This window comes from Juglans microcarpa x Juglans regia, chromosome 1D (assembly GCF_004785595.1).
Source record: "Juglans microcarpa x Juglans regia isolate MS1-56 chromosome 1D, Jm3101_v1.0, whole genome shotgun sequence".
Lineage (NCBI taxonomy): Eukaryota > Viridiplantae > Streptophyta > Magnoliopsida > Fagales > Juglandaceae > Juglans > Juglans microcarpa x Juglans regia.
In genome coordinates this window covers 48,283,620-48,298,623 of record NC_054594.1, presented here as the reverse complement: position 1 = coordinate 48,298,623, position 15,004 = coordinate 48,283,620, and the positions used below count along the sequence as shown (strand labels likewise).

Below are 15,004 nucleotides of genomic sequence, written 5' to 3'. Positions count from 1 at the left end.
GTCGAGTGGTTGATTTTTCCAACTCTTAAAATTGAAGACAAAAGGCGATCATTATCCAAGACAGCCTGGCTCGTGGCCCAGACACAAAATAAAAATGACAGCTTGTCGTATGGGATAGATCATACCTGATGGGGTGGCGCCAGCTCCCGACGGGAGGTACTGTTAGTATATTCTCATTTTTTTTACATGTATTTTTTAACATTTTTAAATATTCTTAAAAAAATAAAAAAAAATTATAATATTATTAAAAAATACTTATTTAATCATTAAATAAAAAAATAAAGTAAAAAATACAACGGTAACTCCAACGGTAAAAATAAGCGGTAAGAGTAGTGTTAAAGATTGAACAAATAAAAGATGGTGGGAGAAAATGTAATTCTCATTTCATATTACGCCAGTATAGCTTTGTACAATGTATATATATACAACTCAGTGTAGCTTCTATATCAAGAAAGAATAGCAAAAATACAAAGGTTGTTACAAAATTATAGTTATACAACAACAAACTTTGCCACATGCATATGTACGAGACCACAAACTTAATATCCCATTTCAACTCCTAGAATGTCAGTCCTGATTCTTTGTGGCTAAGGAGCATGTGCATGATCAATTCTTGCCTTTGCAGCAAGGGAATCTATGTACCTCCTTTGTGCTTTTGTGTGCAATTATTGAGACTCCCCTTCAAGATGGGCATATATGTTTAGAATGTCCATATTGGACAATAACAAATGGAAAGGAGGTGTTGTTAAAGCCTTAGTCAGTATTTCTGTTAGCCGGAATTTTGAAAGTATATGCATTGGTTTAATGACACCTACTAGTACTTTTTCTCTAACAAAATGACAATCCAATTCTATATGTTTTGTTCTTTCATGAAATATGGGATTTTTAGCGAGGTGTATTGCAGATTGACTATCATAGTATAACAAAGCATGTTGCAAATGCTTAACGTTAAAGTCTTCTAGAAGGGCTATCAACCAAATGATCTCACAGCTTGTATATGCCAAGGCCCTGTATTCTGCTTCAGCCGATGACCTTGATACCACAACTTGCTTCTTTGATTTCCAACTAATTAAAGAATCACCAATGAACACACAAAAATCAGTTATAGATCTCCAAGTTTCAGGACATGAGGCCCAATCCGAATCATTATATCCCTTAAGATGCAAAGAAGACTTTGAAGAAAAAAAAATTCTTTGGCTTACTAAACCCTTAACACATTTAGTATTCTATGAGCTATGAAAAGATGAGTGTGAGTGGGTTTGTCCATGAATTGACTAAGGAAACCAATAGAGTATGTGATGTCAGGTCTTGTGGTGCTTCAGTAAATGAGTTTGCCTATTAATCTGCGATAACCAGTAATATCCAAGAGAAATTCACTAGAGGAGTGTGTCAACTTGGTTCCATTGGAGTGGTCACAACTTTACTGCCAAGTAATCCTGCACTTTCAATGATCTCCAAAGCATATTTTCTTTGGCAAACATGAATACCATCATTTGATCTTGTAACCTCTAATCCCAGAAAATATTTCAGCACCCCCAAATCTTGAATTTTAAAATGATCATGCAAGTAGGTTTTGACAGAATTAATGGCAGCCAAGCTGCTACTTCTCAAGATAATATCATCAACATATACTAGAAGGGTAATAAAACCATCTTTGTCACTTCAAGTAAACAATGAGTAATCTGAGTTTGATTGAGAAAAACCAGTAGCAACAAGAGAGGCAGTGAATTTTTCATTCAATTGCCTTGATGCTTGTTTCAAGCCATACAAAGATTTGTGAAGCTTGGATACCAACTTCTTCCCTTCGGATTGGGCCTCCCCCTTAAGTTGAAATCCAAGTGGCAGCTTCATGTAAATCTCCTCATCGAGATCACCATGGAGAAAAATATTATGAACATCTAATTGTTCTAAATGCCAATTATGAATAGCAGCAAGTGCAAGGAATAATTTGACAGTGGTCATTTTTGCTACAGGGCTGAAAGTTTCTTTAATCAAAGCCCTTACGCTGAGTATATTCCTTTGCTACTAGTCGTGCCTTGTGTTTATCCACAGTTTCATCTGATTTTAGTTTCACTTTGAACATATATTTGCAGCCTACTGTTTTCTTTCCAGCAGGTAGAGTAGTGATTGACCAAGTACCATTATTCTCATTAGCCTTAAGTTCTTGAATGATTGCATCACGCCAATGATCATGCATAACAGTCTCCTCATAATGTTTTGGTTCAGATGTGAGAGTGAGAGATAAAGCATATGCTTGATGAGCAGGAGAAAGCCATGGGTAAGAGAGTGTTTGTAGTAAAGGATGAGCAGTGGAAAATGTAGAAAAATAAGGAGGATGAAGAGAGGAAACAAGTTGGCAGTGATAGTCATTCAAGTATGAAGGTGTATGTTTGACTCTATCTGACCTCTTAAGTTGTATGAGTTGAGAGGGTTGAAGAAGATCGGGTGACAGTGGTGTATAAGACTCATTGTTGTTTGATATAAAGAGAGAGAGGGAAGAGGTGGGAAGAGATGGAGATGTAGGAATGGTGGAAGATAGAGGAGAAGATGGTAAAGGAAATGAAGGAGTTACGTTAGAGTGAGATTTTGTGCTGGTTAAATGAGAGGATGATGGGTAAGGTATTATGTCAGGAAAATGTGGGGCTAAAGTGAGATCGAGATTGATTTGAGGTAAAGGTTCAAGAGCTGATTTTGCAAAGGGAAATTCAGATTCAATGAAAATTATATCTCGAGATACAAAGGTTCTATGATTGGTTAGATCATACAACTTGTATGCTTTGATCCCTACAGGATACCCGATGAAAATACGGCTCTTGGACCTAGGATCAAGTTTTGTTCTGTCACGTTTGGTTGTGGATATAAAACAAAGATAACCAAAAACTCTTAAATGTAGATAACATAGTTTAGAGGAGAAAAGATTTTCATAAGGAGATTGGTTGTCAAGAAGTGGTGAAGGAATGCGATTGATCAAATGTGCTGCTGTCAAAATAACATCAGCCTAGAATTTTGTTGAGAGATTGGCTTGAAGGAGAAGTGCTCTTACTACATTAAAAAGATTTGTTGTTTTCTTTCTACTACCCCATTTTGATGGGGTGCGTAAACACAAGATTTTTAGTGTAGAATTTTATGAGAGTTGTAGAATTTGGGCATGTGAAATTCGAGACCATTGTCAGTTTGAATTTGTTTGACTTTAGAGTTAAATTGAGTATTGATTATGAGAATGAAAGATTGTAAAATAGATTTGGTTTCAGATTTGAATTTCATGAGATACACACATGTGGTACGGCTATAATAATCTACTATGGTTAAAAAATATTAGTGTCCATGCAATGAGGCTTGAGGATATGGACCCAAATGTCACTATGAATAAGATCAAGCATAGCATTTGTTGAAGTTATACTTGAAGGAAATTTCAATCTCTTCAGACAGTACAATGAGCATGGTTAAGACTTATTACATCTGGACAATATGAATGAATTAAATTCATTCTTTAACTAGACAAATGACCAAGCCTATAGTGTCATACATCAAAGTCTTGCATATTCAAGGCATTACAGATATGATTGTTGGAGGAAAAATAAAATTTTCTAGGAAGCTGTTTGAAGTGGTTGGAACTTAGTGAGCTTGTGAGCAAGTAGTAGAGGCCTCAATGGGTTTTAGCTAGACCAGTCATCTTCCATGAAGTAAGGTCCTGTATAAAATAGAATTTATCCATGAAAATGAGACAAAGAAATGGATTAAGGATGAGCTTACTTACTGACAAAAGATTGAATGTGAAAGAAGGGACACATAAAACCCTTTTGAGGAGAATGGACTCATAAAGTTTGACAGTCCCAATATGGGTGACCTCAACCCATGATACATTTGGCAGTTGCACAAAGGCATGAGTTGTGGAAGTGATGGAGGTGAGGAGGGTTGGGGAACAGACTATGTGGTCTGTTGCCCCAGTGTCAATAATCATTGTGTGTTTTCTAAATTGTGTGAAGTAGGATGCAATAGAGATGATAAATTATGCTTATGCAGCTGTGAGAAAATAGAAGTATTGGAGATGGTAGAGAAGCATATACCTGCCACGTTTGATTGGGGTGTGTTAAGCAAGGAATTGGATGAGTTGGATTCAATAGGAAGTGGCTGTCGTGCTTGACCATTCACTAATGCCATCAGCTTTTGAACTTGGGACTGAGTGAGTGATAGTTGAGGTATTGTGGTAGTCTCCTTCTCCTTCCCTTAACTTGGAGATAGCACTTGATTTGCTGAATGAGGGGCTAAAAAGGTGCTAGTAAACTGTCTCTACTTGATCTTGGGGAACTTAAAGTTAGGAGAGAACCCAATTAACCTATAACACTTCTCTCGAACATGTCCAAATTAGCCACAGCGACTGCATGTGATTTCTTGTTTTTCTTTCTTCTTGAAGGGGTGTTATGAAATACTACTAAAGTTGAAGATTTAGTAGAGGGAAGCAAAGAAACTCTTGTTTGCGTTTTCCTTTGTCGTTCTTCTTTTAAAATTAGGGAGAAAGTCTTATCAAGTGAAGGAATTGGGCTCATCAATATGATTTGCCCCCTAATGTTGTCATAAGTATCATTGAGGCCCATAAGGAATTTGAAGACATAATCAGCTTGCTGAGTTTCTCCAACTGTAGTAAGAGCTCTGCAGGTACAAAGACCACATGAACAACATGGAACAGGTCGATAGTTATTTAGCTCCTCCCAAATCCCGTTGAGTTGAGTGAAGTATTCGCTCACAAATTGTGTATTTTGCACAAGGGTTCTAATCTGCTATTGCAGTTGATAAATACATACATAGTCTAGTTGAGAAAAACAGGTGTGAAGCTTATTCCATACAATTTTGGCCGAACTGATGTAGAAAATATTGGAAGCAATTTCCTTTGTGATTGAATTAAGGATCCATGAGAGTATGATGTTATTGCAGCGCATCCATGGAATGTAAAGAGGATCATCATGTGCTGGGGTTGAGATGCTTCTATCAAGGAAGCCAAGTTTATTTTTGATGGAGATTGCCAAGGTGAAGGATCTTTTCCATGACAAATAGTTGGATCCTGAAAATGGTGGGAAAATGACCACAGTGTAAGAGTTGTCACTATGGTGTATGTAGAATGGGCTATTTGGATTTTTTTGAAGGTGAGGGAATATTGCTGATATGAATAGATTCATGTGAATCATCATCTGTCATTGTGAAGATTTAAATGAAAGAACTACAGGGAAGATGGAAAAAAAAAACTTTTGCAATGGTATTGATGAGTTTAACTTAGCACTGATGCTATGTTAAAGATTGAACAAAGAAAAGATGGTGGGAGAAAATGTAATTCTCATTTCATATTACACCAGTATGGCTTTGTACAATGTATATATATACAACTCAGTGCAGCTTCTATATCAAGAAAGAATAGGAAAAATACAAAGAAGGTTGTTACAAAATTATTGTTGTACAATAACAAACTCTGCCACTCAGCTCCTAGAATGTCAGTCCTGATTCTTTGTGGCTAAAGAGCATGTGCATAATCAATTCTTACCTCTACAGCAGGGGAATCCGTGTGCCTCCTTTGTGCTTTTGTATTCAATTCTTGAGAAGTAGCATTTTTCATTTTTTAATTATAAGCAAGCGATTGAGTACGTACAAACGCTGGAGTACAAGAAAAATAGGCCTAAGGTCAACCAAATTTGGGACACATGAAGTTACATTATAATAGAAAAATGGAAAAGCAAAACATTATTCAATGGCATGGGACTCCAAATTAGCCGAAAACTAGTTTTGAAAGCGTGCGCGAAGAAGCATTAAGAGATCCTGAGTAGTTCAAAACAAGAGTATCTGCCTGTGTAAAAAGTGTTCGATGAAATGTTGATACCCCTTGTAATAAGTTTAATATGCCGAGTGTCATGGGAAGTAATAAAAACCAATAATGTTCACCAACGTTTAGACAAAACAAAACTCCAAACTGCATCGCACTTCATTAATTAATGTTCCCTTCTGATCTATGGCTTGATCCTTTTTTCTATTGTATATCCTCGCATTAGATCGGAAAAAAAAATAGAATTGGATTGGGTACCTTTGAATGAGAATATGTGTCCCTTTTGTTTAATTGGTTTGAAATGAGTTACATGTTGAAGTTTAACCCAAATATTACAAACAAACTATTTATTACGTCTCAATCACATCCTTAATTTTCTCTCTTTTTCCTAGAAGATGTCATCTATATACGCGCTAATTTGTTCATTGTTTCTGTTGTAAATTGTAAGAAAGGGATACCTATAGTGGGCACCCATTTCCTTTCTCTTGGAGGTTATGAAGTGGTTATGGCCCAACTTGGTATTATATCCTGGGTTCAAAATTACCTTTTTTTTTAAGATACAAGTGAAAAAAAATGTGTTGCCACTAAATTGGACGGTACATAACGCACCAGACGACCCATTTATACATTCTTTAATTGTTTACTTAATAGATAATTGCACCATAGAATGTCATCATGTAGAAGACACATCAACAGGGGTTCCTCAATTGAATATTGAAAAATACCACTATTCCTAAGTTTTTCTATCATCAAAACCAAAAAACAAAACATTTTATTTTATTTTTTTTGAGAAAAAAATGGTGACCACTCCCGAGCTCTATCTCCAAATGACATGAATTGAGATTAAAGAGCAACGTTTGGGGTTTTGAAAGTCATCTACTATACACTTAAAAATTAATCATTTAATGGTGAGAGCAACAAGTTTCCAACTCCCCCAACGCCTACGGCCCTACCCCATAAATTCAATAATTTGTTGGATACACCGCTCGTTAACCTTTTAGTTCACAAGTTACATGTCCTATAATTATGAGTAATCCTATACACCACACTCTTATCTTACTTTCATGATCCTATTATGTAATAGGTGGCAATGATTCAATAATGATAAATGTGTCATGTCTTATATAATGAGATGAAAATGAGATGTTTTCAGTACATGGAGCCTGCACGATTCAAACGGTTTGGAATTGGGCTCATTTTTTTTTCAAGCTAATGGACTACATATATATGGTTGAATATGTCATATTTGGGCTAGTAGCAGAATTGCAAAATGTCCCCCCAACTTTCAAATATATAAAGCATGCCTTACCCAAAAAGAAGAGAGAATATGGAATTTACACCATTGGATTCAGATTGCGTTTCTTTTTTTCTATTGCATATCCTCGCATTAGATCAGAAAAAAATAGAATTGGATTGGGTACCTTTGAATGAGGATATGTGTCCCGTTTGAAATGAGTGATGCATGTTAAAGGTGGACCCAAATATTACAATCAAACAATTCATTAAATCCCAATCACATCCTTAATTTTCTCTGTTTTCCTAGAAGATGTCATGTATATACATGCTAATTTGTTCATTGTTTCTGTTGTAAAAAGGCTCCACTACATATGGAATCCACACACATATATATGGCAACAGTGATGTTTGCCACTAATATCTTATATATGAACAATCATTTCTATAAGAGACAATCATCATCAAGCGATTGGTTGTTCTTCAAGGGAACAATAATGGGTATGATGAAGTATGGATAATCACAATTTCAGCCCCATCACTATACGTACATATATATATATATATATATATACACACACACACACATATAAGTTCATTATATATGGCCATGCGTAGACGGAGTTTTTAGATTGTAAATCTAAATGTATCAAGCAAATTGTATTATATTTTCACAAGTGTCAGTTGTACATGGTCTCATGTATTTTATGTTTACTTGTATTTTACATTTAATTATATTGCTTTTAGTATAAATACTATGTACCTCATTAATAGAGGAACTTTTTGGCAAATTGCAATATAACGTCTTTTCACAGGAAACTTCAGGGTTTCTCTACTTGTTATGGTATCATATGTTCTTTATTTTGCATGGAGTTGCCTCAACAGAATCTTCCTGATGATGCTACCAGCCCGTTTTTCCTTCATCCAAGTGATAATCCTGGTGTTGTTCTTGTTACACAAATTCTCATCGACGATGACTACCACATATGGTCCCAACCTATGACCATGGCACTTTCGGCAAAAAACAAGTTAGGGTTTATGTTAATTACATTCTCATTGCTAGTAATGATTTACAATTTGTGGACTCTTTGAAATCCTTGCTTGATGCTAAATTCAAGCTTAAAGATCTTGGTCAGCTTAAGTGCTTCCTTGGCTTGAAAGTAGCTAGATCCTCACAAGGCATTTCATTATGTCAAAGGAAGTATGAACTTGAGATTTGCAAGATGCTGGTTTTCTGGCTTCCAAACCAATTTCTTTTCCCATGGAGCAAAATCTAAAACTCAGCAAAGATGATGGAGACTTGTTACCAGATCCAACAGTATTTTGCAAGCTTATTGGTAGGCTTTTATACCTTATTATTACAAGGCCAAATATGTCCTACTCAGTTCAAAAACTTGGTCAATATATGCACCAGCCTAGGCATCTTCATTTAGCTGCAACCTATCGGATTTTACAATATATTAAGAGTACTCCTGGTCATGGTCTTTTATTTTCAGTTGGCAATTTGCTAACTATTAAAGCTTTTGCATATTCAGATTGGGCATCTTGTCTTGACAGTTGTAGATCTACAACTGAATTTTGTATTATCCTTGGTGATTCTTTGGTTTCATGGAAAACAAAAATGAAGCCAATTGTTCCTCGTTTTTCAGCTGAAACTTCATATCGATCCATGACTTCTGCTACTTGTGAAGTTGTTTGGCTTCTTACCCTTTTGTCTGATTTTCACATTTCTCATACTCATAGTGCTCAGTTATTTTGTGATAGTCAGGCTGCTTTATATATGATCGCTGCCAACCCAAGTTTTCACGAACGGACTAAACATATTGAGCAAGATTGCCATTTCATATGTGACAACATTCAAGCTGGAGTAATCAAGACTTTTCACCTTACTTCCCAACATTAAATTGCTGATGTTCTTACCAAAACTCTTGGATGTTAGCAATTTCAATGCTTAGTCACCAAGATGGGAGTTCATTTCATTTACTCTCCATCTTGAAGGAGATATCAAGCATAATGTATTATGTTTTCACACATGTCAGTTGTACATAGTCTCATGTATTTTATGTTTACTTGTATTTTTACATTTAATTATTTTGCTTCTAGTATAAATACTCTGTACCTCATTAACGGAGGGACTTTTTGGCAAATTGTAATGTATCGTCTTTTCATAGGGAAACTTCTAGGGTTTCCTCTACTTGTTAGAATGCATGGAATCAGACTATATAATATTTGCTTCTTGAAAGGAAGCTTTTGCTTAACATTTGCTTTTCCTTTTTCATATATTTCATTTACTTTTTATTCTCAATTAATAATATATCGTCCCGTTGATTATATGGTATAAATTACTATTAAGAAGTGCAAATATATAATGCCATGCCACTTGAGATTTCAATTGAGTAAAGGTTGGACACGATCTCCTTTCAACTTTAGCAACCCAAATTCCTCCCGAGTCCTGACCAGATCATACATCTCTTTGACAAGAAAATGTTTGAGAATCAAATGGATCCATGAAGATATTTGTTTTTCTCTTTTTAGAAAAAAAGATGCTTTGTTAATACTTAATCCAATAATAGAACGATTGGATCAAAAAGATAAGGAATAAATTAAAGAGATCAAAAGAAAAAGAAACGTAAAGCATCCCAATTATCAGATGACCGACAGCTAAAGCTGTCGTTTAAGAAGAATAAAGTGTCGAATGTTAAATGGCCAAATAAAGGAGTGAAGGCGGAGAATATTAACTACCTCCACAGCCACACATCCATTTATTCCTAAATGAAGAGCATAATTTCTTTTAATTTTTAGTTTTTTTCATAGCTCTTAAACCATACACGTGGTTGGGCCTTTCACTGAAAAACTGTGTAAGGGTAACGGGGGACGAGAACAAAGAGAGCCCAACTGGAGTGGTGAACCGTGTAGTCTGTATTTTCTAATTTGTTTCTCGTTGGGCTTGTTTTTGTATGGTTTTTAAGTTTCATAGTATAGTAAATTTTATAAGGCTCTACTTTTTTTAATCTGGTCTTAATTCACGATAAAGTGATTAATAAATCTGGATTCTTGTCCTCTTATTTGAAATAATAAGCTTGAAAAATCTGTTTAACCTTTCACCAAAAAATTAATATTATTTCCTAAGCATATGTACTGCCAAAATAAATAAAAAAACCACTGTTCTTCTCGTTTCTTGCTCGATCATCTTCCACCAACTATTTTTCTATAAGAATTGCTACGTACAACCGAGATTTGCAACCGGCGTGTAACCGCTTGATGTGGCACGTGATTGTCTGTCAGAAAGTAAAAAAGAAAAAGAGAAGTCCAAAACATTTTAACATTTTTGGCAACACTAGAATTGATGAGGTCCTCTCCTTTTCGTTGGATCAGATGGAGACAGAGGGACTTTGACTCAGTTCTCTCATGGAAGCATCAAAATCATCCTCTACGGAGGTCATCTTAGAGGAATAGAATGGTTCTTCTTCTACCAAGCTCTTCGAAACTGTCACCATTACCGCTTCCCCTTCTCTCTCCATCCAAAGGTTTGAGATTCACTACAGGGCCTTTCAACATACATTCGGATCATGCTCTTGACACAAGCTCTTCTTAGTGCTATTAGAGTTGGAGAGAAATCTGCGACTGTAATTGGTGCCACATTTCAATGATTTTTTAGGGACTTAACTGGAATGCTTGGAGGCATTTTATTCACATTCTACCAGGGCTCAAACCTGGATAGCAATGCCCAAATGTGGCGTTTAATCGCAGATCTTATGAATGATTTTGGAACGTTGATGGACCTGGTTTCCCCCTTGTTTCCTTCAGCTTTCGTGTTTGTAGTTTGCTTGGGGAGCCTATCACAATCGTTCTGGTGTTGCCAGTGGAGCAACTAAAACTACTTTGACACAGCATTTTACCCTTCAGAGTAATGCTGGAGATATTTTTGCCAAGGAAGGAAGTCTAAGGAGAAGTCCAATACACCTAACTTCTAAGTAAAACAGTGTGTTTTATTAAATTAGGTGGGGGTTACCCAGCGTGTGCACTAGGCGGTTGTATGTAGCTTTTTCCTTTTTCTATTTTGTTGGTAAGACTTTTGCACCTTTATTCGTTTCCTATTCTTTCCAAAATCTAATAGAATAATATTAATATTTGGATAATGCTAACTATGACCGATATTTCTAATAGAGAAAGCTACAAGTGTAAATGTATTTTTTTATTTTTGTTTTTTGTTTCTATTTCAACCATTTTTTATATATTTTATAAAATATAAAAAATATCAATTCACTAATAATCATTTTCTTAATCATTAAGTAAAAATAAATAAAAATCACAATCAGTCAATTTTATAGATCTAAGTAACATTTTCCTTAATATATATGTTTCATGTACAGCCATTTTCCCATTTTTCTCCTTTCCCTTAATTACAACCCAGACTCTCTCTCTCGTATCAGTTATCCAAATCAAATCCACACCCACAAATTGCAATGAGAATAGCTATAACGCTGAAATCTATTTCACAAAACTGATCAATTATCTAGAGCACTCACTCTCTCATCACTCTCCAAAACGTGCATGACAAAATCAATATGGAAGGGAAAAATAATAATGTCTTGGAAAGAAAAAGTACAACCTTTTTTTTTTGTTTTTGTTCTTGATGTTGAAATGATTATAAATTGTAGTATGATAATTTGTGAATAGTAGCTAGATAATTAATATTTTATGGGATTTTGAAAAAAAAAAAGAGAATTAGTTAAATAAAAAATATTATAAAGTTAAAATATTGTTAAAATATAATTTTTTAATATAATTTTTGTTTGGAGATTTGAAAAAATTATATTGTTTTTAATTTTTTATTTGAAAGTTTGAAAAAATTGTAATAATTAGTTTGAAAGATTTTGTGTTTGAGTGATATTTGAAAAAAAAAATGAAATGAGATGAGATAAGAATTTTGGTATTAAAATTTTTTCCAAACAAGCTATCTGATCAGAATCATTCCTCATACAATTACAAGACTTCAAAATTCAATTCAGTTATTAAAATCCGACTTCATTGGATAAGCTAGCACTTAAATTCATAAAATAATTAGGAGTTCTAATTCAAAATTCAAATAAATTCAAAAAATATTTTTAGATTTAGATATAAATATAAAATTTTTAATATCATATGTATAATAACCTCCATCAACACAATACAATGCCCACTATGAATGCACAAACACCCAGCTTTCTATAAAGCGAGAGCCCTCTAAACCTCCTGATCTGAACCGAAGAATTATTATTATGGTACCCATTTTTTTTTTTTTAATGAATTGAGATATTGAATTGAAATGAAAGTTAAAAATTAAATAAAATATTGTTAAAATATTTTTTTTAATATTATTATTATTTTAAAATTTAAAAAATTAAATTATTTATTATATTTTATGTGAAAATTTAAAAAAAATTAAAATGACGACTATCTAAACATGTCGTATAAAAAATTTGAGTTACGCCCTAATTAGCTCCCACCAATATAAATGGAGGATATATTGTTGATAGGTGGTGGAGTTAGTAGCTAGAGCCTAGAGGCCAGGATTGGGTGCCGATCGATAAGAAAGGAAAAAATAAATTCCACTATCCTTTCTGGTCCAACGTTAGACGCATGCAGAGAGAGAATGAAATAATCTTCCAAACAGTTCAGACCAATGTGTAGAGTCGTAGACCCAGGGAGTCATTGAAGCAAGAAAAAAAAAATTCAAACACTTTGGACAAACGTGCGCACAGAGAATGATTGCCTCTTTTTTTCTTATTTAAATAGAGAATGATTGCTATAAAAAATTAGAGCAATTTATATATAATTATGGAATATATATGTGTGTTATAATCGTTTTGAAAAAAAAAAAAATTTATAATAAAATATTATTATTATTTTATATATGTCTTGTATTTATTTATTTTTTAAATAATTACATAATACTTACACACTCATGACTCTAACTATCATTTCTAAAAAAATTATTTTTCAAAAAATTATTAGAACCATTTCTTAGCGCAACATGTGGAATGGAAAAAGAGAATATTGAAACAAATTCTTTTCCTTCAATTTGCCCACTAGAAAACATTTTCCATTTTATAGCCTTTGGCCTTCTATCGACGCATAAGAGAGAGGTGTTAAACAGGTTCGGATGGAGAAACGAGATGAAAAATAAAAATTAAATTAAATATTATTGGAATATAATTTTTTAATATAATTTTTATTTTAAGATTTAAAAATATCTAATTGTTTATTATATTTTATTTAAAAATTTAAAAAAATTATAATGATTAAATGAAATGAGAAATTTTGCAAACAAAATAGCTCATTAGGATATATCCCTTTTATTTAATTACAAATAACATGAATTCACCCCTTCATTAACTACCCGTAAAGAAATAATTGTTTTAATTATCATTTTAGTTTTTTCTACACGCCTTAATTTATTGAATATAAAATTCAACATTTGAATACTGCAAATACAAATTTAAAGTGTGCAAGACCTTTAAAAAAAATAATACCCACTATAAAATAGTAAATTTTTTCAATGAGTCCCATTTTATTTCAAATAGCCTACACAGAGATATTTGCACATCTTGAGTTCGTACATGTTATTTTCCTTAACATTTTATTATTATTATTATTATTATTATTATTATTATTATTATTATTATTATATTCTTAAAATCATATTTCGCTGATTAAATTAGTTTTAATAAATCTTTATTAATAGTGTAGTGACATAATGATGTTATTTTTATAATTTATTTTTATTAAAATATCCATCATTTAATACGTGATTGTACAATACAAGAGATTGGATTTTTTGGGATGAATCATTTTGTCTTAAAAAATTCAAATTTCGTCCTAAAAATTTTTTGGAGATGAAAATATTTCATCTATATTTTATCTTGAAAAACTTGTCTCAAAAGGTTTTTAGAGACGAATTTTCGTCTCAAAAAATTATATTTAGGGATAAAATTGGGTAGAACCATTCAAAAGCGTTCAAACAGGTTTTTTTTTTTTAGACAAACCATTTTCGTCTCAAAAATCCGTTCGAATAAACAAGTATTGTTCGAATAGCAAGATAATTTAATTCGAACGATCGAATAATTTGACCATGTTCGAACGGACAATCCATTCGAACATATTATATTTGTTCGAACACCTAAGTTTTCATATTACTTTTGTTCGAACAGAAATTTTATTGTTCAAACAGACATCATATGTTCAGAAATTTTGTCTATTCAAACGGGATTTGTCATATTACTAACAATCATTATATGTAGGAAAATTATGTCCGGTCAAATGGACTGTATTTCTCAGTTATCGTTCAAATGAGTTATGGCGCCCACAACTCCCATGTAAGGAGACACGGGAATGGAGATCCCGGGATGATGACAACAGGGTCACACATCCCAACGTTAGTGCCAAGTGTGTGTGTAAATGTAACAGTGTATAAAAACAACGCAGCGGATAATTAATACAACTAAGTACCAGAATTGTTAATACATTTTAAACAATCAGTAAAAAAGTTTAAATATTATACAGTCATCCGAAATAAATATTTTAAAAGTCCCAAACCAAAATGTGAGTGATCCAATCACTCCTCGGGCGGAGCCGACTCCTCAGGCTCACCCTCAACCTCCTCTGCATTAAAATCTGCATTACCAAAAAATAGTACCGCAGGTAAGTATAAACCGAACAACTCTCGGGATAAAAACATATTAATGCAACCAACATGCATTCATATGACAAAATACACTTAGCCATAAAATACCATTTTTTCCAGAAAAATGATTATTTCCAATACACGCCAAAAATCTCATTTTGGCCCAAAAACATAGTCTGTCATTTTCTCAGAAAATGATTCACACAAAACAAATCATTTATCTGACACTGTAGGAGGGAATCGCAAGCGGGACTCTACCACCGTCCCTACCGCGTGCACCGTAGGCGGAAATTACA

At 33.5% G+C, this 15,004-nt stretch overlaps 1 pseudogene; it reads left to right on the top strand.

Moving 5' to 3' along the window:
• The first annotated feature begins 10,450 nt into the window (after positions 1-10,450).
• Positions 10,451-11,020, top strand: LOC121248444 (annotated as a pseudogene).
• The last annotated feature ends 3,984 nt before the right edge of the window (positions 11,021-15,004 follow it).